This window comes from Pan troglodytes, chromosome 17 (genome assembly GCF_028858775.2).
Source record: "Pan troglodytes isolate AG18354 chromosome 17, NHGRI_mPanTro3-v2.0_pri, whole genome shotgun sequence".
Lineage (NCBI taxonomy): Eukaryota > Metazoa > Chordata > Mammalia > Primates > Hominidae > Pan > Pan troglodytes.
Window position 1 is genome coordinate 34,464,126 of NC_072415.2, and position 24,116 is coordinate 34,488,241.

Here is a 24,116-nt window from a genome sequence, read left to right on the forward strand (position 1 = left end):
CTCTAATGGAGTTAGGGAGAAGAGGGTTGGGAATGGAGTTTCTGTATGCCATGAAAAGTGCCTGCCACATTTTCTTCCTTCATTCACTCTGCCTACTCATGCTAATCTCAATGCTTAGCACAAGTCTCACCTCCTCCAGGAAGCCAAGCTCTACTTTTGCTCCAGCCTAACGAGTTTTCTTCAAACCCTGAACTCAGCTCTTGTTTTCCTGTGTCTGGGTCTTCTCTCCTCAACCAACAAAAGTATCCTGAAAGCAGAATCTGCTTATATGTCTTTGCATATCTTGCAGTGTTCACTACAGAGCTTTGCACATAGTATTAATAGATATTCAGCAAAAATTGTATTAGAATGATAGAGTGTGTCTTTTCTCACTGTAAAATACTAAGCAAAATTTAAAAAGCATTAAAAATGTAAACCAATTCCCCATCAAACCCTCACCCATCCTCTAAAACCCACCTGAAATACCACTTAGTCCATGAAGCCATCTTTAATCCCCCTTGCCAGTCCTGAATTGTCTCTCCTTTGAATTTTTATGCTACGTAAACAAAAGATGGTCTAATGCTCTACTTATTTCCTTTCCCTTCTTGAAGAATTTACTCTAGAGTGGGCAGTTATATGTAACTTTGCCTCCTTGACCCCTGCTGAGTTGACTACAATGGACACTGGACCCATATTAGAGCCAATCATATAGTTTTTCCTGGGATATGTAATTGAAAACAGAGACCGGGTCATTAAGATGGTGCTGGGTTACTGGTACTAATAAGACCATGTACAGTTGCATTCAGAGTGGGTGCCATGACAACCCATACTTCTCACAAATATTGATTGATTGAAGGCCTAATAAGTGTCCATCATTGTATGGGGCAATAGGGGAAAAAATCAGCTCAAACACCTGCTCTCATGGATCCTCTATTCTAGTTGCAGGGCTTCATTTTAGCTATAGTCAGGCAAAATTACAGAAGAGCAGAAACTAGGAAGCTAAGAGCAAGACAATCTGCAGCAAAGAGAATTGAGCGGGTTGACAAGAGACTCTGCAGCCTCTGAAAGACAGACTTGGAGATTTGGAGATTTGAGCTCACATAGTTCCCATGGGGCCCAACTATGCTTCTACCACTACCTCTATTGCTATTGTTGCTGCTATTACTGGCTAACATCTATTAAGTACTTACTATGTTCCAAGCACTAGGCAAATTTCTTGATGTGCATCTAATAGTTTCAATATCCTTATGATCCAGACACTTTTGTTATTTCCATTTTATAAGCGAAGGCTCTGAGATGGTAGTGAGTTACTTGAGAATGCCAGCCAGTAAATGACATGACAGGAACTTGAATTACAGGCCATACTGTTTGCAAATTGGTCTCATCTTATTACTCTGTATTCCTAAAATACCCTTGTAATAAACTAGCTTTACTGGGTGTCTGCTCCTTCCAATCAACAGGTACCTTAGATAGCTTGCTATGTTTAGCTCAGACTGCAGGCAGGTAGACAGAGTAGTTCTCTATTTTTCTATCATTCTACAAATAGAATTGTAGCAAAAATAAGCCCCATTTTGAAAATGTTCAAAGTTAGACATTTGTATCAGTGTTTTGGTTTGAATATTCATTTCTTCAGTTGTATGACTAAAATTAGTGGTTTCGTCCTTTGTGGGCACCTGAGCCCTGGCCAGAGGGGTAGGGTTGGGAGGGAGCTGGCAAGAGAGTTTAGACAAGGAGGGTGCAAATACATAGGCATATCAATAAATGTCTGTAAACCAAGTAAATAATATATCTTGCACACATGTGAACCATGTGTTCTAAATGGAGAAGTAGTTAATATCTATAAAACAAGGATTCCTGTAAAATAATTACTGAACCCATACTAGCTTTTTGTCAGATATTTTCTATATCAACAGACACTATAATTGAGGGATATATGAGTCTGCCCTTTTTCTAAAATTAAGAGTAAATCCTCATAATTAGAAGTTGAGAATCACTATAGTAAATTATATTAAAAGGATATCAAGCCTTTATAATGGGAAAGGCAGATATGCTGCTGTCATTCACGAATCACATCTAAATAGCAGGCAGCTCTCACTGATAAGGACACGCTTTCTGACAGGTTCCAATACAACCTCACACTCTCATTATGATGCTCAAGCAGCCTCTACCAATGGATTGGAGTTAGCCTGTGAGATGCTGCCTTTCTTGTTTAGAAAATGAAGAACTCATGTTGTTCAATGACCATCCTGTGATTTTTCCTAGGGTCCAGATAGAGCATTGAGAATCAGCCAGTTAGTTTTACCAGACACGTCTTGCTTATTTGGCTTTGTGTCAGTGTTCTTGAGTCACCAAATCTGGTGCCTTACTCATTTCAGTTTGTCAACTGGGTAAAACAAAACTTACCTCTGTATATGGTATTAATAAACAAATGTTGTTGAGCTTCTGTAGAGAGCAGTAGTTGTGGAGTAAATGTTATGGCATAATTGAAATTATGTCTTTTAACTCCCTAAGCAACTGACCTCCCTCCCCACCTGCTTAAAAGTTGGAGTTATTATTCACATCCTGTTTAAAAATAGCACAAAATCTGCAGCAGGATGGGCGTGGAAGTTGTCTGTAGCTTTAATCACTAATGACCTCATCTTCAAATGGTCAGTGATAATAAACAAGAAGGAGGGATTTCCAAGGGAGCAGAGCATTAATAAGGTAAGATTTTAAAATTAATTTTTCAAGTTAATTAAAATGTCCAAAAGCACAATAAAACTACAGAAAATCTGGCAAGGGAATGGCAGCAGGACTGATTAATGCAAGTCAACTGTCTTCTGAGGGTAATAGTAATAATGATGAGATTATGGATATGGAAGAACCTGCTAAAAAGAAATGTGATGCATGTGGAATACAAACTGCGTCCCAGTTACTATTTTATGGTGCACAATGGATCTTATTAAGGAGGAATAGTGGCAAGAATTACCACTGAATTGCTCAATAAAAGTATTGTGTAATTAACAGTGTTGAAGCAGCAGCTGGAGTGATGCCTCCCATTGATATTCCATATTCTCCGTTTATTTCCAGTTTGCTAAGGGGTGTAGGTTCTAACTAAGACTGTTTATTTGACCATGAAACAGTAAACATTTGTCAAGCAGGGCACTAAGCTAAGAGACATGAGCCTGTAAGGATGAGTAAGGCACTGCTTTGGCCCTCAGGGGGCTTATGTTCAAATAGGGGAGATGAGATAGGAATGTAATTAACTCTAATACAATGCAGATTGTGTTGAAACCTTCCATAGAGGTCAAAAGAGAGAGAAATTACTTTTAACAAAAGGGATTTAGCAGAAGCGCCTGGGAATCTATGGCATTTGAGAAGGGCTCTGGCTTTGATGTTGGCAAGATTTTTGACAGGTAGAGATAATAATAATTCTCTACTTGTGAGTTCTTCAATTTTTGAAAAAGCCATATGGTATACAAATAATGTCATCAAGCCAAATAGGAAACGATAGAAGTATATTTGTGGTGAAGGGGAGGTCAAAGGGGAGATACGTTTTTCAATAATATGTTGAGAGCACTATGTTGGCACATGAAATGGTAATATTTAATACCATGCAAATATATGTTGCACAAAGGGGGCTTTGAACATTTTGGAATCAAGCAATTATGGTTGAGCCAGACATGCTTGGCCTTACCCTTGCTTTAGGTAGCTACTCTGGTTGCATAGTGGACTTGGGGGACAAGAAGCAGGTCATACAAACAATTTTGGGATGCCGCAGCAATAGAACATGATGCAAATGATGGGAGCCTAAATTTACAAGATGTGCTCTGTGAAAACAGAAAGGAGAAAACACTTGTCAGTAACATTGTGGATACAGAACTAACAAAACTTGAATGAAGAAGAGGGAGAGGTCAAAGATGACCACCAGCTTTTGAGTTTGGGCCACCAGAAGGATGGCCGGGTGAATGCCAACAATTTGGTGGATGAAAGGGCTTTGGGCTAATAATGAAGATGTGTTGGTACAATAATGATTGATGCACCAGGACAGGTACTTCTCCTGCCTCATCCAGCTGAGGTCAGCCTCCAACTTTTTCAGTATGAAGCTGAACTGGAGATAATGCTTCTTAGATTCTATGATGATATTGAGTTTAGGCGCCATCAGAATGTGCTTGTGAGATGCTGGCATGGAAAGAGATGTTCTTCGGGCATTGGTCAGAGGATTATTTAAACATCATCCACTTATGCACTGATGTATTTCAGGGTCATTTAGAATGACAGCTGAGCTTTTCAGTCTCCAAAGTGGAGACAGGGTTGCTGTGAAGCTCAGTTCTGAGGTCCTCGAAGGAGTCTGGACCCCAGATCGTGGGATACAACTGACTTTTAGTTTGGTTTTTATAAGGTTATCTTTAGGCCTCCTTTTGGTTTTCTTTTAGCTCCAAAGAATTCATTCCACACTTCCTTTCTCATTGGGTTTCTATTATTTCTGGCTATATTTTCTTTACCCAGCTGCCTTTGTTTCTGGCATTGGCGCTGATGAGCACAGAAGGTGTTGAAGCATAGAAGCCAGCTGACCCAGAGTATAATGAAGCACTAAGATGGAGTGGAAGAATTGCCAAGAAATTCAAGCTGGGGTAGGTTATAGTCTAAAGGCTCATTCTATACCAGGCTCATAAATCTAGTTCATTTTCAACTCCCTTGTTTCCTTAGTCCCTTGTAACAATTTACCAGTAAGACATAAAGTTTCTAGCTTTGTTACATCTCAGATCCATCCCTACCTCTCTAGCTCCAAGGTCACAGTCATAGTTTTGCTGTCAGTCTTCTTTCATGAGGACTAGTATAATCTCACTGGTGCTCTGAACTCTATCTGGTCCTCTTCCAGCTATTCTGTGCACTGCAGTGCACAGTATCTTCATTTTCAGGATTCTCCAAAGCCTCTATGGCTCTCCGTTGTTCCTGAAATCAGATTTAAAACCCTGATCCTGGACGTTCAGTCTCTCCCTTGGTCATGGCCCTCCTCAGACGTCCTTGCCACCTGCTGCCACCTACCCGTGTTTTGCTCCTGTCGGTAAACAGCCTTGCTGTACACCACACACCATTTTATGGCAGCCACCTCTGAAAAGCTGTCGGCACCACGGCTTCCTAAAGTGCCATTTTTCTCTGCTTCCCCCACATCTGTCTCAAATTTCCTTTAGAGGTCTTTCTTGTTAGGATCAGGCAAGCTACTTCTTGGCATGAGTCGGTGTGTCTCTGTCACCCTAAATGCAGGTGGACAGAATGCAGGTTACCAAACCCTTTCTTTTTTTTAGCAGGCTGTGAGGCCAATCTTATCCTTTCTGGTAAGTCTGCCGGTTGATAACTTTTCCTTTCTGCATTGAGCATCATCTTATTAGCTCTATTCTTCAGTTGTCTGAAAAAATTACTGCACTGTTAAGTCTCCTGCTAAACATAGACTGTAGAAATATGGCTTACAGAAGATCACAGTACTTTCCAAAGTGTACTTGGATTAAAAAAAATGGGTTCTAGTTTGACGCAAGTATGAGAAATCCTGGATTAAGCAGAGCCAAACAGGTTTCTTTCTGGGGGACTACTTAGAGATTTTAATGATGTATATTTTAGATCTCCAAGAAGGGGTATTTCATGATCCATCAAAATTAGGGGTAACTCTCCTCTCTGGGGGCAGGCTCTCTTTTGATTTCTTTTTTCTTATTGCAATGAAATGTAAATTTCAAGACATCCAGAGATAGAAACGAACTGAAAGAGACTGGATTTTTTTGTTTCCAACATGATGCAGCGCTAAATACCACCAGGGTATTATTGCCTCTGGCTGAAGGTGAATAAAGCCTTTGGCTCTCAGAAGTGTTCAGGGCCCAGAACTGGCACAGTTCACTGTCTTTAGGGAAGGATGACAGAGAGATGCCTTCTGCCTGCAGCCACGTCCCTGCCAGCACAAAAGGGCAACCGTTCTAAAAAGGGAAACGTGGTCTCAATGCTTCTCACTGCTTTCCCGAGGAAAGAAATTGCAGACCACAAGGGTGACAGCAAAACTCAACATTCTTACCTCATTTAGGACGCTTAGGAGTAGGTCCCCTCTCCCTTTATTCTTAAGGCATTCCAAAGAAAATATAACTTTTAAACGTCTCACGGGGAAACGGCACACTTTTCATGCTTTGCTTCTTTGTTGCTGATGCATAAGCTCTGCTCTGGTTAGTCCATGCTGGCTACATCCCACTTCCTGCACGTCCCACGCCCACGTCTTCCCTCCCAGCTCTGTACCCAGGAGGTTCGCTGCTGTAGAGGGCGCCATGTGCCCCGTGCACCCTTTTCTTCAATACCCACCTCCCTCCCTCTTTGGTCCTGCTCCGGAGCCCGGTCCTGCTCCGACCCCACCTCCCATGGGCAGCCCCTACCCATGGCTCCAGACCTCAGTGTCCTGCAACGGGGAGGGGGAGGGGGAAGCTCTCTCCTCCCCCTGCCCTTGACCTGGGGTGGCCAAGGCTTCCCACGGCTGCTAATTTCCAGGTGCCTCAACCTCTCTTTGGGCGTTCCCTTCACTCTGCCTACAGCTCTGCAAATAGTCCCGTCAGTGGCTAAAGCCTCTGGAACCTTCCGAGTTGGGTCCTCTTTCTCGCTGGACCTTGAGTGAGACAGTATATTTTCAGGAAACGTACACAGGTCCCTCACATGAAAATACCGGAGAGCCGTCACAGTGTGTCATTGCCACCTCCTTCCCCTGAAAGACAAGGAGCGCAGCTGGGCCGCAGCTGGGGAGTCTCCCTTGGGATCGGAGCAGGGGGCCCAGCAGGCCGTTTGCCCAGCCTCATGTAGCCAAGAAGCCCTTTTTGGTGGAGGGAATCTCAGGGGATTAGTATTACAAAGGACCCATTTCGAAAAGCCCTAGAGCAGAGTATAGCTCAGGAGGGATGGAGCACATTCAGTGGTTTGCTGATAGCAGGTATTTAGGAGGCTGGTCTGGGCCATGCTGGAACCACCTGGCCTGGCAGATGGCTGCAGTATATTTTAGAGAAGTCCCTAAGTGTGCCTCAGTACACACTGCTCTTCACCTCTGTTCTCTTCAACAATGCGTAAGCAAATCTTGGCTTGATTTGGCTGGGTGGGGGGCGGGATGCTATTGTAGCTTTTGAAATATATCCCAGGGGATCCTTTTCCTACGCTAGGAACTCTGACCTGTTGCTTTCTGATATTCCCAGGGAATTGCACTGTCCACTCAGAAGTGAGGGGACGTCATTGTCCTCTCTGATCACAGGAAGATGAGTCTCAGAGGAAGGCATAGAAATGCCAGAGCTCTCTTTCGAGAAATAGCGAACTTACCGTAATTTTGGTAAGTGTTAGTGTGGTAGGCATGCTGGGATGAGAAGGGACTTGGCAAAAAGGCTTGAACATTACTGAATTTGTTTGTCCTTTAGAAACAGAAAAGATAGGAGTGCACTTTACTCTTTCAGTAACCCTGTGGTCAGAGTGCAATGGTCAGAGGCCGAGTGGCCTCTTCAAGATGTCCGGGATGCAAGTCCATGTCCGTATCATGCATCAGTAGCAGCCCTGGGTGAATACGGTGTCATGGAGCCCTGGGAACGCAGCAGGAGCCCTCATACCTTGTGGCCAGCTGTCTCTCTCTCCCTGCTTTCTGTAGAGCTGGCTACTTTGTAACTCTCTTGGAGTCCCCCATGAGGCCCCTGTCCTGTGACTCACTGTCCACTCAGACTCTGCTCAGATCACCTACTGAACTGGTCACCACCAGCTGGTGCTTAATTGCCTCCCTGGCTTTTGCTTGGCCTTGAATCACTCCTGGTGCTTACATCAATCTGTTCTCTTCTCCAGAGGCACAGAGTGGAGGAACTTGCTTTGTCTTTATTTCTCTGCAAATAGAGGACCCCTCCATGGGCAAGGATGAATGGGTTACTCAGAGTTGGATTGTAGTGTCTTGTGGGGCTTTTCCAGGAAACTCCCCCAGATTGCAGGAAAGAGGGCCTCAATATCCTACAGGACCTGAAGGGCATCTTACCTAACTCATAACAGGGACAGCTGCCGTCCATGCAGTTGTGCAGCATGGGGGCCTTACCCCCGATATTCTCCAAGAGGACCAGCAGGCCCATCCATCACAGACAATACCTGGCTCAGCACTTTTTTTTTTTTTTTTTTTTTTTGAGACGGAATCTTGCTCGGTCGCCAGGCTGGAGTGCAGTGGCATGATCTTGGCTCACTGCAACCTCCGCCTCCTGGGTTCAAGTGATGCTCCTGCCTCAGCTTCCCGAGTAGCCAGGACTACAGGCACGTGCCACCATGCCCAGCTAATTTTTGTATTTTTAGTAGAGACGGGGTTTCTCCATGTTGGCCAGGATGGTCTCGATCTCTTGACCTCATGATCCGCCTGCCTTGGCCTCCCAAAGTGTTGGGATTATAGGCGTGAGCCACCGCGCCCGGCCCAGCTTCTTTATAGGAAGCAGGATTGGAGGCCTCTATCAAGGATAAAATCCATTTTCATCCCATTTCCGAAAGGGCTTTGGTAACCCCAAAAGCGGAAAATGACCTGCTGTCAACCCGATTCTGTTCTCCAACACAATCCTTTGCCCTCCCAACAAAGACCTGGGCAAGGATGAAACCATGGGGCAGGACTTCTGTCTCCTACAAATATGCCCAGTTATCTTTGAGAACCCCACTTACGATGAACCTGAGCTTGGAAGCTGTCCCAGTCCTCACTCTAGGGTGATCATTTTGTCCTGGTTTGGGCAGGACTTCCTGGTTTTAGCACTGAAAGTAAGTCCCATGTCCCTTCAGTCCCAGGTAAAATGAGATAGCTGGTCACTCTCCCTCACACCCTCTTCCCTTCTGGGCCTGTCATTGCACACTTCACATTGTGTATTCACTGCACCTTTCTGTGAGGCTGTAGGCTCCATGAAGAGAGGGGCCCTATCTTGTTCCTCTTCATCTCCCCTCATACCTGGTATTAGAAAGTGCCCCATGACAGTTTGTTGAGCAGGAATTGCTACTCAAGGCTTAGATGCTGCATAAACAGCTCTACTCTGATTTTAACATTTATTTTTTAAATGTTTACTTTATTTGACAAATAGTTATTGTGTATATTTACAAGGTACAATGTGATGTTTTGATGGATGTATACACTGTGGAATGATTATATCAAGCTAATTAACATATCCATCACTTCACATACTTATTTTGTTTGTAGTGAGAACATTTGAAATCTACTCTTTGAGCGACTTTGAAATATACAGTACATTATTATTAACTATGGTTACTATGCTATGCAGTAGATCACTAAAACTTAGTCTTCCCATCTAATTAAAACTTTCTACCTTTTGATCCATATCTCTCCATTCCCCATCCCGCCAACCCTCATTCTACTCTCTGCTTCAATGAGTTCAGTATTTTCAGATTCAACATATAAATTGGATCATGCAGTATTTTTCTTTCTGTCCCTGGTTTATAGAATATGTGGAGAGGATCGCTCAGGGCTCTGTATTTATTATGGGGCCCCTGCTTTATACCTGAAAAATAAAACTGGGATCCCTAAACTTTGCAACGATTATGGGGGCCTCATTATCTGGGACTATTACCTGTAGCAGCTATAACATTCATTATTTAAAAACTATTGAGTTTTTAAAAAGCCATTTATTGTAGATAACTGGAAAACACAAAAGAACATATAATGACGCACAATTTTATTGCTAAAGAAAAATCACTGTCAGTTCTTATATCCCCTTTATAAAATACAAATTAAATAATCATTTTGTAGCCTGCTTTTTCTATCCTCTAATATAAAGTGAGTATTTCCCCTTGTCAGTAGCATTTTTCTACAACGTAACTAAAAATGGATGTTAAGAATCTCTGTAAAAACCAAAAGGGGATTCATCAGTTTTTATTTGTATATTTTAAGTATGCTGAGTAATCTAGTCATAAAAATGAATGTATGCTAATTAAAAAAAGGCCATTTCAAAAAGGAGAGAAGAAAAGTCACCCTAAAATCTCACCCCACCTCAGAGATAATCTTTTGATAATCTTGTTAACATTTTAATGTCTATCTTTCCAGACATTTTCCTGTGGATTGATAAACATGGCCGTGGAGACTTAAACACATATTACTACCCAGGCCAAACATCTCTTTATATACTTACTGCACATTTTAATTTTTTTCACTTCTAAAGTGTTTATGTAATTTGCATTTTTTTCTGGTTGGGTTTCAATATTTTCATATAGACTTATATGATCATTTTAGCATATTAGGGCTATTAAACATTTTGTTTTAAAATTTTAGCAGTATCTCCCTCAGAATTTAATTTCTTTTAGCCATTTTGTTTCCCCTTCAGAACTTTAAATTTCAGTGGTGTGTAATATGCCAATGTTATCTATTTAGTTTCTGCCTTTGGTTCAACATAATAAAAGGTCCTGACCACCCCTTAAATATATTTTAAAAATCTATGGCTAAGTATGAATTCCCTTCTTTATATTTTAATTTTTAATCCATCTGGAATTCATCTAGCTTAAAGAATTATGCAGTAAAGGAAACAAATTTACTTATTTTCTCCCAGAAGGCCAGCTAATTGTTCCAACATCTTTTCCTCTTTAATTAGAAATGCCAGCTTTAGCATACATATGTAATGTTCCCATTATTGTTATTCTCTTAAATATTCTACAAGTGTAGTTTTGCTTTTTTCCCTTTACCAGTGAAATTTGAATGGCTTAATCTCTCAGGAGTGGTTCTCATTCCTCCTTTCTTTCTATAACATTAATCTATTTGTATCTTTTTTTTTTCTGTTGTGGTCAGTGAATATGGTCTGAATAACACTTATTAGTTGGAATTTATTGAGGTTTTCTCTGTAGTATAATATGGTTCAATTTTTGTAAATGTCACAAGAAGATATTAATACAATGTCTATATAGTATATACCTCTGTTTTCTCTCTCTCATCTGTAATTTCTATTACTGCTAAGTGTGGGTTGGAACCTTTTTAAAAGAGGGATTTGAAGTTTGGAACTTGGTTTGTTGGGGAGGAGACCCCTTTGACTTTTAGATTAAGTAATTGCTTGATTAACTGCACAGGGATATGGGGTCAAATTTTCAGAAAATAATCACAGCTTCTTTGCTCTTTTTATAATTATTCTTTCCCTTTCAAGCATCCTGAGTCATTTTATTTTAGGTGTTTTTCTTTTATACAGAATTCAGTTGAGTTTCAGTTTTTGATTCAGTATGAGGGGTTTTGTTTTGTTTTTGCAATGATGCTTCATTCTTTATGTATGATTGTTATGTTGGTTATGTTTGTTTTTATTTAATTTGCAATGGTGATAGATTGCATTATTGTTCTCAATTATTTATCCACTTCCCCACTTAGCTGTATTTTATAGGAGGCAGAGTGTACTTTCCTTTCCTGCCCTATTGACTTTGGGCTTTGCCATGGGGTTGTTTTGACCAATGCAGTGTAGATGGAAGGAACAGTGGCCAGTTTTGATCAGAGGTTTAAGAAACACCATGAGTTTGTCTTGTCCCTGGAGCTTCTGTCCCCTGGCACAAGAACCCCCTCACGGTGGCTGCCCCTTCAGCTTGGGACATGGAATGAGAAGACACAAGGAGCCCATCAGAGCTCAGCTGAGCCCAGCAGAAGTACAGCTCACCTGGAGACCTGCAAGCAAGAGTAAATATTTGTTGGGGGAAGTTGTTGAGATTTGGGGTTGCTTGCTGCTGCAGTTACCATGTTTCCCTTGCTTTACCCTACTCATTCTTTAAAACTACTTTCTTTCTTCCTTCTCCTCATCCATGCATCATTGAAAACCATTAGCAGGCCAGAATGAAGTAGGCAAGCCAAGCAGGGATCAAGGCCTGTGGACAAGGAGGGGATGGGGCTGTGCTAAGCGATTTACTATGTCCTGGAGGACTGAGAAATGCATTGAGGATAATGGGAGTCAGATCTCTTACTGTTGGGAATATGGAAATGGAGACAGCTAGAATCGGGTTGCCAAATTTAGCAAATAAAAATACAGGACACTACTTGGGACAGATTTATACTTTTAGTTATCTGAAATTCTAATTTCACTGGGCATCCTGTATTTTATCTGGTAATCTTGGATAAAATAAACCATGTAGTGTTGGATTGAAATTGGAGGTACCAGCATGAATTTACAGATTTACACACACACACACAAACACACACACAGACACACACACGTAAATAAAGACGTGACGTATACATATGTAGGGGCCAAGAAACTTTCTCCTTGGCCCTCTGAAGTTTTGCTGAAAAATCAACTTGCACAAGGTAGATTAATTGGAGAAAAGGCATACAAATCTATTTAACATGTATACATGGGAGCCTCCACAATGAAAACCGCTAGATACAGGGGAAATTTTCCATTTTTATGCTTAGGTGAAAGTATGGACAGCTTTGTGGAAATATAATTGGAAAAAAAAGAGTATGATCTAATGCTAATGGACTGAGCGGGGGAACCCAGCAAGATCTATCTGTCTAGATTATTCCTGGCCTCTCTGAGCTGCTTTTTTTTTTCTGGGTATGGGGCAGGGCCCTCTGAAATGGAAGTATTGTGACCTACAGTCAAACAAGGTAGGTCAGTTAATTTTTTATGGTCAGTTTTTATACAGAAAGGCAAAGGGAAAGTTAGATTAATACTTTTAGGTTTTATGGTTGGTTTTTGGGAAGGGGTTCTGGTTTCCGTGACCTGCCTTGGAGAAGAGGGATTCTAGTTTCTCTGGATAGCCTTGTGGGAGAATGGTTCTGAGAGACAGGAAGGTAGGAGGTCAGTAAAAAGCTTTTGCTTCTGAGGCTGCTTCTGAGGCCTTCGTTTTAGGATATTGTTTTCTGAGCCCCTACATTTCCCAGTCTGAAACTTCCCCAGGAAGTTTCACAGTCCAGATATCGGGTTGGTGGATTATTTTATAATCCATTGAACAAGGTTCTCAGTCCTGAGGATAAGGTAGTCCAATTACACAGTTAATAGTTGTGTCTCACTGCAGGCAGCAGTGGTGCAGGTGGGCTTCCACCACTGTCAGGCCTCTCTATGATTTGAGCAGTCAGTTATTTAATAAGAAGCATTCCTATGGAAACAAAAGAAAAACAAAGGCTAATGGTTAGAACAAACTATAAACTTAGTTTCTGAGTCCAGAGGGAAGCCAGTTGAGAAGATTTTTAGATATTGGGCTTGAAGCATCTTCTGATGAAGTGAGAGCAGACAGTGGCAATCTGACAGATTTTTTTTCGGTTTGCAGTTTGCATCAGGTGTTCCAGTGAACTTTCTGAGTAGTCTGTACACCAGCAGGCACAAAGGCTATTCATACATGAAGTTGCTGTAATGATTTTTCAAAGCTTTTTTTTTGTTTTATCAAGTTGTCTAGTTTTAGCTTATAAGGCTTTAGGAAAAAGCAGTTTTAGTTTTAGTGATTTTAAGTAAAAAAATTGTAAACATTAGTTTGGAGCCAGTAAAAAGTTCAGTATTTGGTCCAAATTGTATGCAAATAATAAAAACTCAAAAACAATGGACAAGGCTAGAATCTAGAATCTAATAACAGACCTAATAACAGATATATTAAAGTTTTCTTCTGAAACATGATTTTCCTCCAGTCCTCTGTTTCTACCAATGACAAATCTTAGTATAATTTATTTGAAAAGTAAGTCCTAGTCTTATTTTACTTGGCCTGATTGTTTGCATAAAGTGTGGCAAAAATAGTGATTGGCCACATACGGTCTTTTTAAATTGGGTTTTCTGGAACTTTTTATAAGGAATTTCAGATAAGACTTCCGAAAGCCTTCTGAGGCTAACAAAGCCAAAGATTTGTCTTTAAACTGTTCCTGTAATACTTGTATGAATTGGGTGAATTCCTCTTTGAGGTCCCAGAATTACTTGAGGTTTCTGATCCTATCATTCTTTACTTACCGCAGGCCAGAAACCTTGTAAAGAAACCATGTAGACAGGTTCCAGCCCATTTTTTCCAAGGGGCTTTTTTATCAGTTCTATAAAGTCAACTTCAATTTATTTTTTAAAATTTTCTTTTTTTTAATTTTACTCTAAGGTCTGAGATACATATGCAGAACATGCAGGTTTGTTACATAGCTATATGTGTGCCATGGTGGTTTGCTACACCTATCAACCCATCATCTAGGTTTTAAGCCCAACATGCATTAGCTATTTGTCTTGATGCTCTCCCTTCCCTTGACCCTCACCCCCTGACAGGCCCCAGTGTGTGTTGTTCTACTCCCTGTGTCCATGTGTTCTCATTGTTCAACTCCCACTTATGAGTGAGAACATGTGGTGTTTGATTTTCTGTTCCTGTGTTAGTTTGCTGAGGATGGCTTCCAGCTTCATCCATGTTCCTGCAAAGGATATGATCTCATTCCTTTTTATGGCTGCATAGTATTCCATGGTGTATATATACCACATTTTCTTTATCCAGTCTATCATTGATGGAAATTTGGGTTGAATCCATGTCTTTGCTATTGTAAATAGTGCTGCAATAAACATATGTGTGCATGTGTCTTTGTAGTACAATGATTTATATTCCTTTGGGTATATACCCAGTAATGAGGTTGTTGGTGAGGCTATGGAGAAATAGGAATGATTTTACATTGTTGGTGGGCATGTAAATTAGTTCAACCATTGTGGAAGACAGTGTGGTGATTCCTCAAGGACCAATTTCTTAAAGCAGTCTGTTTACATCTGAAAATATGCCATTCCAGTCAAAACCCTGGTAAAATAATCACTGTCTTTAATTGTGTCCTGTTACAAAAGAAAAGAGGTTCTTACTGAACTTATGCAAATAACTATACTGTCATAAATTAAGAATACTCACAAATTGTTTCTAAATTCTGGAGAAATCAGGTGGAGAGAAAGGCAATTGTTTAAATTTTATTCACAAAAGTATACTTTACCCAACTTGTTGTAAGCTATAAATAGCTCAAAGAAGAAGAAAAACATTTTCTTGATTCTAGAAAACAAAGCCTAAGAAGAATCAGCAATGTTTCAAACAAAAAGTCATGAAAAATTATGTTAGTCTTCTATCAGTTAGTCCTATGTAATTAACTTTTTTTTTTTTTTTGCTTAATGTTGGGTGAGCAATTCCCATAAATGTATCAGTTTTTTCATTAGAGTTCTGAAAGTTTTTTTTTTGTCCAATGGTACAATCTCCAAAGTTATCAGAAACCAGAAACCTGTATTCAGGAGTATTTGTAAGAGTTTTTGTATGAATTTATTTAAAGAAGAAGCAAATTTTGGACTGCTGCTGATTATAAACCACTTTCTGAGAATAATCAAGGTAAAACAATAATTGTCTGTGGATGACAAAAGTGTTTGAATAGCCATGGCTAAAGACACAATTAACAAGGAAATTTGGTTATTTTGTGGCATAAAACAATTTAACATAATAATCATAATTATTACTGATAACATGTAATAAGACATATTAGAATTTTAGGAATCACATACAAATTTGGAAGATATGTTAATATCACCTTTATACAAATATAACCTAAAGTAAATTAAACTCCATTTTATATTTGACAGTGTTTTCCGTATGACTTCAACATACCAAATAAACCTAATGTGTCTCTCTTGAACTTCCATGGGCCCTAATATCCAAAAACTTAGTTTGAGGTTCAAGAGACTGAATTTAGAATTTGAAATTTTGATTTTGGAAAGTTTGTCAAATATCAAAGGTTTAAAACACTTGCTCGGAATAGAATCACATGTCACTGTAAAATGATAGTTGTTCATTTAGTCAAAGTAATAAGTTCAAGATTTCAAAAACCAAAAACCTTTACTTGATAAAGGAAGAGTCTCCTAAACAATCATAAGACCTGAGAAAGACATCATGAAGCAAACTGTATCTGTCTCTCCCTCTCTCCCCACTTTTTTTTGTTTGCAGTTTACTTAAAAGGTAAACAAAAATCTTTTACTACCTCGTTAATATTACACAAACATCTTGTTTAAAAGGGAAAACCAAATTTTACCTTTGCATTAGTGTATTATTAATGCTAAAGCTAATTATAACAAGACCTTATAAACAAATCCAGTCAATCTTATTCTGTTTTAACATAAAAAATAAGATTTCCATAAACCTTTTATAACCTCTTACAGTTTTTTTCATTCTTTTTCTTTTTCTTCTTTTTTTTTTTTTTTGAGACAGAGCCTCACTCTGTCACCCAGGCTGGAGTGCAGTGGCGTGATCTCATCTCACTGCAACCTCAGCCTCCCAGGCTCAAGTGATTCTCCTGCCTCAGCCTCCCAAGTAGCCGGGACTACACGTGTGTGCCACCACTCCTGACTAATTTTGTAATTTTGATAGAGACAGGGTTTCACCATGTTGGCCAGGCTGGTCTCAGACTCCTGACCTCAGGTGATCTGTCCACCTTGGCCTCCCTAAGTATGGGATTACAGGTGTGAGCCACTGCACCTGGCCTCATTCTTTTTCTTAACTTTTTATATACCTTTAGTTTTATTTGTCATTTTTCCCTTCAATTTACAACTTACAAAATCCTCTAAATTAGACAAAATTACTTTCTTTTTAACAAAAAATCACATTTATTGGGAGAACCTGCCCCCAATATTTCAATGTAGGTTCTTTCTATTTTCCATAAGTGTTGGCTGGCTGAGAAATAAAGAGAAAGAGTACAAAGAGAGGAATTTTACAGCTGGGCTGCCAGGGGTGACATCACATATCAGTAGGACCGTGATGCCCACCTGAGCCTCAAATCAGCAAGTTTTTTATTAAGGGTTTCAAAAGGGGAGGGGGTGTAAGAACAGGGAGTAGATCACATGCTTCAAAGGGCAAAAAGGAGAACTACTGATAAGGGTCCAACAAAGATCACAAGGCAAAGGGCAAAAGCAGAACTACTGATAAGGGTCTATGTTCAGCGGTGCATGTATTGTCTTGATAAACATCTTAAACAACAGAAAACAGGGTTCAAGAGCAGAGAACCAGTTTGACCACAAATTTACCAGGGCGGGGTTTTTCCCATCCTAATAAGCCTGAGGGTACTGCAGGAGACCAGGGCATATCTCAGTCCTAATCTCAACTGCTTAAGACAGACATTCCCAGAGCAGCCATTTATAGATCTCCCCCCAGGAATGCATTCCTTTCCCAGGGTATTAATATTAATATTCCTTGCTAGGAAAAGAATTTAGTGGTATCTTCCCTACTTGCATGTCCGTTTATAGGTTGTCTGCAAGAAGAAAAATATGGCTCTTTTTGCCTGACCCTGCAGGCAGTCAGACCTTATGGTTGTCTTCCCTTGTTCCCTAAAAATCGCAGTTGTTCTGTTCTTTTTCAAGGTGTACTGATTTCATATTGTTCAAACACACATGTTTTACAATCAATTTGTACAGTCAACACAATTATCCCAGTGGTCCTGAGGTGATGTACATCCTCAGCTTATGAAGATAACAGGATTAAGAGATTAAAGTAAGACAGGCATAAGAAATTATAAAAGTATTATTTGGGGACTGATAAATGTCCATGAAATCTTCACAATTTATGTTGCTCTGCTGCGGCTCCAGCCGGTCCCTTGGTTTGGGGTCCCTGACTTCCCGCAACACACATTTTTTATGCCTTCTTGTAACTTTTTAAAAACCAAAAACATATTCTACTTTTTCTATACACTTTGTGTACAGAATTATTTCTCCTGTATCCAGTAGTTTTAATTATTTACAATGTTTGTATATAATTTTTTAATGTTTACTCTTGGTAACCCTTATTTTCAGTAAAAATAAAGGAGGTAGGCAATTTTAATTATGTGTCAGATGCAGAGCTCAGGACAATTCCTGGAGGATCTAATATCTTCCAGTATGGACAAAAGGCACAGCCAGTCCAAGGAGGATGAGGCCCAGGTGTAGTTCTCAGGCCTCACCATGGTCACTTGTCTAGACCCTAGAATTAGATGCTTCACGATAAAGACAAGCTCATAGTAATATATGTGTAGGGGTTTGGAGGAGACCAGTAGTCAGCTGTTACAGCTTTAACTCACAAAGTAAGCAAGTATCAAAGGTACTACAGGAACAACAGTTTTTTGACCTTAAAACATCTAGCAGAAACAGGCTAACCCTGTCTAACAAGTAGACTCATGCAGAATGTCTAAGAGTTGTAACAGTCTCATTTGCTGTGAGATGATGATAATGATGGTGGTGATAATTTTTGCCAATATAGAGTGAGCCCTCTAAGGTCTAGGTAGAAACCTTCCTTCTGTCAACCTAAAGAAATAAACAGACAAAATTAACATAGAGAGTTTATTTGGGCCAAGGTTAAGGACTACAGCCTGGGACATACCTCCAAGTTGCCTTGGAGAATGCTCCTTTCAGCTTTTGTTATAAGCAAGTTTTTTTTGAGACAAGGTCTTGCTCTGTTGCCCAGGCTGGAGTGCAGAGGGATATCAGTTCACTGGAACCTCTGCCTTCCAGGTTTAAGTGATCCTCCTGCCTTAGCCTCCTGAGTAGCTGGGATTACAGGCATGTGCCACCATGCGGGGCTAATTTTTGTATTTTAGTAGAGACAGGGTTTCACCATGTTGGCCAGGTTGGTCTCAAATTCCTGACCTCAGTGATCCACCCACCTTGGCCTCCCAAAGTGCTGGGATTACAGGCATGAGGCACCCAGCCAGTTATAAGCAAGTTTTTAAAGGCAAAAGAGAACAAGGAGTGGGCTGATGCAGTTTTTTGACAGAAATTCTCACTGGTTTTCAGAAATAACAATGGTTGGTGCTAAATTATAGCATAGAATTTAAGGCAGTCTTAGAAGCAGAATTAAATCTATAGAATTATGATAATGGCGTAGAGCATAGTTTTGCAGAAATCACCCAGAACAGTTAGGAAAAGTTTGAGGCTGCAGTGGGCTATGATCGTGCTACTGCACTCCAGCCTGCATGATAGAATGAGACCCCATCTCCCCCACCTCCCTCAAAAAAAGGAATGGAAAATAGTAATTAATTAAGAACTGTTTAGATACCCGGAGGGTACAAATGAAGGGAGGGTGGTATGAGAAGCTGCAGCAGGAAACTGGTCTTTTCAATAACTAAATCTTTGTATTCCTCAGCAGTAATGTTTTTGTTTTTTTTTAAATAGTGTCTAAGCAAGAAAGAAAAACAATTTGAGTATTTATTTTTAACTTATAGTTATACATTGTTTAACTATAGGATATGAGTTACGGTGCCCAGTTTATGGCATTTTATGGCTACCTCGTGTCAGTTAGTCCAGAGCCAACATAGCAAGAGGCTTCAAGAGGTACTTATTTATTTCAAGAGGTAATTAATTACTTTAATTCTTTTCCTCATTGTTCTGGGTGATTTCTGCAAACCTATGCTCTATGCCATCATCATAATTCTATGGATTTAATTCTGCTTCTAAGACTGCCTTAAATTCTATGCCATAATTTCTATCAAATATTTTTCACTTAACTCTTCTAATTCCCTTTTCATCCCAGTATACTTAATTCTACCATCTTTCATTTTATTTCTTTGATTACCTTTGGAATGCAAAGTAGCTGTCAACTAAAAGCTTCTTTGGTTTTCTAGACTTAAGAATTATCTAACCAGTTCTTAATTCATTACCATTTTCCATTCCTTTTTTTGGGGGGATGGGGGAGATGGGGTCTCATTCTGTCATGCAGCCTGGAGTGCAGTAGCATGATCATAGCCCACTGCAACCTCAAACTTCTTGGCTCAAGTGATCCTCCTGTCTCAGCCTCCCAAGTAGCTGGGACTAAAGGCATGTGTTACCATGACCAGCTAAACATTCCTTCTTTTTTTTTTTTTTTTTTACAGAATTATTGTTTAGGTATCATGTTGTTCATCTTTGAGTAGGGACATTTCTGTCCTGGATGGCTGTTTGTTCTGAATACTAGTTTCTGTAGCATTTTGCTCTACTCTTTATCATTTTAGCAATTGTTTGGATCCTCCATGTCCATCTTGATCTGAAGGCCTGGATGATCAGTGTTAATGTTCTGGCTTAGCTGCTGGGATCCCTGAGGAGGGTACAAATGAAGGGAGGGTGGTATGAGAAGCTGCAGCAGGAAACTAGTCTTTTCAATAACTGAATGTTTTTATTCCTCAGCAGTAAATTTTTTGTTTTTTGTAGTAGTGTCTAAGCAAGAAAGAAAAACAGTTTGAGTATTTCTTTTTAACTTTCATTTTAAGTTCAGGGATCTATATGTAGTTTTGTTATATAGGTAAACTTGTGTCATGGGGGTTTGTTGTACAGATTATTTCAGCACCCAGGTATTAAGCTTGGTATTCATTAGTTATTTTTCCTGATCCTCTCCCTCCTCCCATCCTCCACCCTCTGATAAGCCCCAGTGTGTGTTGTTCCCCTCTATGTGTCCGTATGTTCTCATCATTTAGCTCCTACTTATAAGTGAGAACATATGGTATTTGGTTTTCTGTTCCTATGTTAGTTTGCTAAGGATAATGGCCTCCAGCCCCATCCATGTTGCTGCAAAGGACATGACCTTGTTATTTTTATGGCTGCATAGTATTCTATGGTGTATATGTACCACATTTTCTTTGTGATTTTTTAGGTTGATTCTATGTCTTTGCTATTGTCAATAGTGCTGCAATGAACACATGTGTGCCTGTGTCTTTATGATAGAACTATTTATATTCTTTTTGGTATATGGATCAAATGATAGTTCTGTTTTTAGGTTTTTGAGGAATCACCACACTGTTTTCCACAATGGTTGAACTAACTTACACTCCCACCAACAGTGTAAAAGTGTTCCTTTTTCTCCGCAACCTTACCAGCATCTGTTGTTTCTTGACTTTATAATAATCACTATTCTGACTGGCATGAGACGGTATCTCATTGTGGTTTTGACTTGCATTTCTCTAATGATCAGAGATGCTGAGCTTTTTCTCATATGCATATTGGCTGCATGTTTGTGATCTTTTGAGAAGTGTCTGTTCATGTCCTTTGCCCACTTTTTAATGGCATTATTATTATTTTTTTTTATCAATTTGAGTATGTTCAACAGAGGGAATTTAATGCTATTAATTGGTCATATGAGTGGGAAATGAGCTGAGAAGGCCAACAGGGGACAGTGTGGAAACCCGGAGAGGAGCAGCAATGGGAAATCCCCACACCTTAGGCTGGAGGGGCAGGGAGGAGACAGTGTTATTGGTGCCAGTGGCTGGCATCAGCTGGATGCTTGAAGCACTTTTTATGTGGCAGCTGGAGCCATGGAGAAAATAGTCTCTATTGAGATGCTACCTGAGGCACAGAAGAGGGGGCAAAATACGTGAATTTCTTCCTTCTCCTAGAAGAAATCCTGGGTTTCTTCCTAGAAGGAAGAAATCTCCCAGAAGTGCCTCCCATTGACCAAATCCTGACAGATACAGGGGCTGGAAAAATGTAGCCTGGAGTTGTCAGCCCTTTATATTAAGACCAGACTAGAGGCAGAGTGAGGAATGAATCTGAGGTCAAGACTGGCAAAGGTTTTTCCTCCCATAGAGATTCTGCAGGTATGTAGAGTCTTTTGCAAGGTTATTTCCCAAACCATATTACCCACCCTGCCCCTCCCCCAACATGCACATACACACTCATTTAGTGTAAGATCTACTTTTTTATATTCCATCTTAAATGCTATGAACTTTTATCCATTTATTTTGTAATAGTCATCTTTTTGGATTTTCAGAGTCCCAAGCGCTTTCAGTATTTTAGTTGATTCCTTTTGATCACAAGTAGGACTGATTTTCCTTTCTTTGTGATTTCTATAGCCAGTCCTGTGAGCCTTCCTGCTCCTGGGAACTCTTTCAGTGGCCACAGTCTCAGAATAATTCTATGTTTGGTGTCCCAGCTGTCTCTGAATTCTAGAACAACCTGTTCACTGCCCTTGGGGTCAAGGTGGCATGTGCCCACCAATCTAATAGTCATTTGGGTTAAATACTTGCAGTGTCATCTCTTTTATGGGGAGAACTCTTTTGCCTTGCTTCTAACCCAGAAGTTCTGCTCCCAGTAAAACAGCCTATTCTTCTCCTCAGAATACTCAATTCTGTAGCAGTTATGTGGTTACACCAGTAATCTCCTCTGCTCATACCCATTCCTAGTACTTCATCTTATATAATTTCTACAATGTTTCTGCAAATATATGTCACATAGGCAACCAGTATTTCTTACATCCTACTCAGGGCTGACATCATTAATTGTTTAGGTTGATTTATTTAGTTCATTATTTAATTAATTGATTGATTTAGTTGATTAAATAATTATGATTAATTGATTATGCTCATTTTCTGATGAAAAAGACCTTAGAACACTTTTTAAAATTATGCTGGAAGTCACTCCCAGTAGCATGTGAAAAGAACATGTATTTGACATACTGGACTTGGTAGAAAGGTCTAAACTTCAGTTCAAGTTTTTAGCAGACAATGGTTTGTTACGAGGCAATGAAAATGAGGAGTCCCTTCAAGTTCACTAAGACATTGACTGATTTTGCTTTGCAATATTTTCCCTTCAGAAGAAATCTTACCAGGTAATGGTGATGCTGATAACAAGAAACAAAGAGAAAGAAACAAATAAAGAGAGAGTGAGATTGAGTTCCATTGTATGCTGTTTTAGGTTGGGTTCCTTGGAAACAGACCCTGAGATGGAGAGTTGCATGCAGATTGTTTACTGGGGGATACTCTGGAGAGGCATCTATACAGAAGTGAGGAAGACAGCATTGGGTAGAGGGGGAGGCTGATCTGTGAAGCATTTCCAACTGAGGGCCGAGCTGATTCTCCACAGATCTCTGCAGGGGAATTTCTGGGGTGGGGGTGGAGGGTCTTGAGAACTGTCCCAAACTGAAGCAAAGGTTAAGCCTTTATGCCCATACATCAGCAACATTGGTTTGGGGTGTCCCCTTGTCGAGGGGAGAGCAGCCTTGGACAAGGCAGTGCCAGTTTCCAGTGGGATATTGTGTCACCAACTTTGCAGGGTGTCCTTTTTTTTTTTTTTTTTTTCTCCTGTCACAGATGCTGTGATGGATCTTTGGTCCATGTCGCAGTGCTGGGGTTGTACCTGCATAATGCTACTTTTTAAATCTAATGATTTGTCTTTTGTTTTGGAAGGGATGATCTAACATGCTCTAGTCAGCTTGGTCCCTACAAACTCTTCATTAATATAAGGGATTCCTAAATCTTCATAGGGCTTTTCTTCTTTGGAGCTCATATCTCTTACCGAGATACTACAAAGCACTTGTCATTTTTTACAAATCAAGTCCAATTAGCATAATGTCATTGATATTGTGGACCAATATGGTGTTTAGTGAAATGTCCAAGTCCCTTTGGACCATCTTATGACAGAGGCTGTGAGGGCAGTTAACAGAGAGTTAACTCCGTTAATGAAGCCCTGTGGGAAGACCATAATAGTGTATTGTTAACCATCCCATATGAATGTGAACTGCTTTCTGATTCTTCTTTCAGATGGAAAAGGAAACAAAAAGTTAGCCAACTACATAGTTATGGCTATGATGATGAAACTTGTCTTAGTCTGTTTTGTGCTAGACAAAATACCATAGATTAGGTAATTTATAAAGAATATAAATTTATTTTCTTACAGTACTGGAGGCTTAGAAGTCCAAAGTCAAGGTGCTGTCAGGTTCCGTTGTCTGATAAAGGCTGTTCTCTACTTCCAAGATGGTGCCTTATTGCTGCATCCTCTGGAGGGAAGGAATGCTGTGTCCTCACAATGCAGACAGGCAAACTGGCCAAACACTGTGCCTCTTTTATTAGTGCCCTGATCCTATTCATGAAGGAGGAGCCCTCATGGCCTAATTACCACTTAAAGTCTCCACCTCTTAATATAATATCTGAATTTTGGAGGAGACACATTCAAACCATTTGTTCTAGTAAAGATACCACATTGGCATAGCAGCTGCCATTGAGACTTCTCTTTGGTTAAGGCTGTGACAGTTTTGGTGCTAAAGCAGGCCCACACTAACCTGTAAGAGCCAAGTGTTCAATTTTTAGGAGCCTTGTGAGCTGGTTGTTAAACCTATAGTGGGAACATTATACTCTGGAAATTGGCAAATGCTATATAGCGATCGTCCCTTGACCCCTGGAGAGCCCGTTGTGAAATGTTTACCAGCACGTCATTGGTGGTAGTCTACTGTCATTTATCATGTATCATGATTCTGCTCCATGTGCTTTTCCCTTTGCTGAT

At 40.1% G+C, this 24,116-nt stretch overlaps 1 long non-coding RNA gene across 1 annotated transcript in view; it reads left to right on the top strand.

The window, feature by feature from the left end:
- Nucleotides 1-2,191: 2,191 nt before the first annotated feature.
- Nucleotides 2,192-24,116, top strand: part of LOC129137906 (uncharacterized) — a 35,130-nt gene continuing 13,205 nt past the window's right edge. The window contains exon 1 of the long non-coding RNA XR_008540758.2: nt 2,192-2,682. This is a non-coding gene — a long non-coding RNA (uncharacterized LOC129137906). The remainder of the gene's footprint in view (nt 2,683-24,116) is intronic.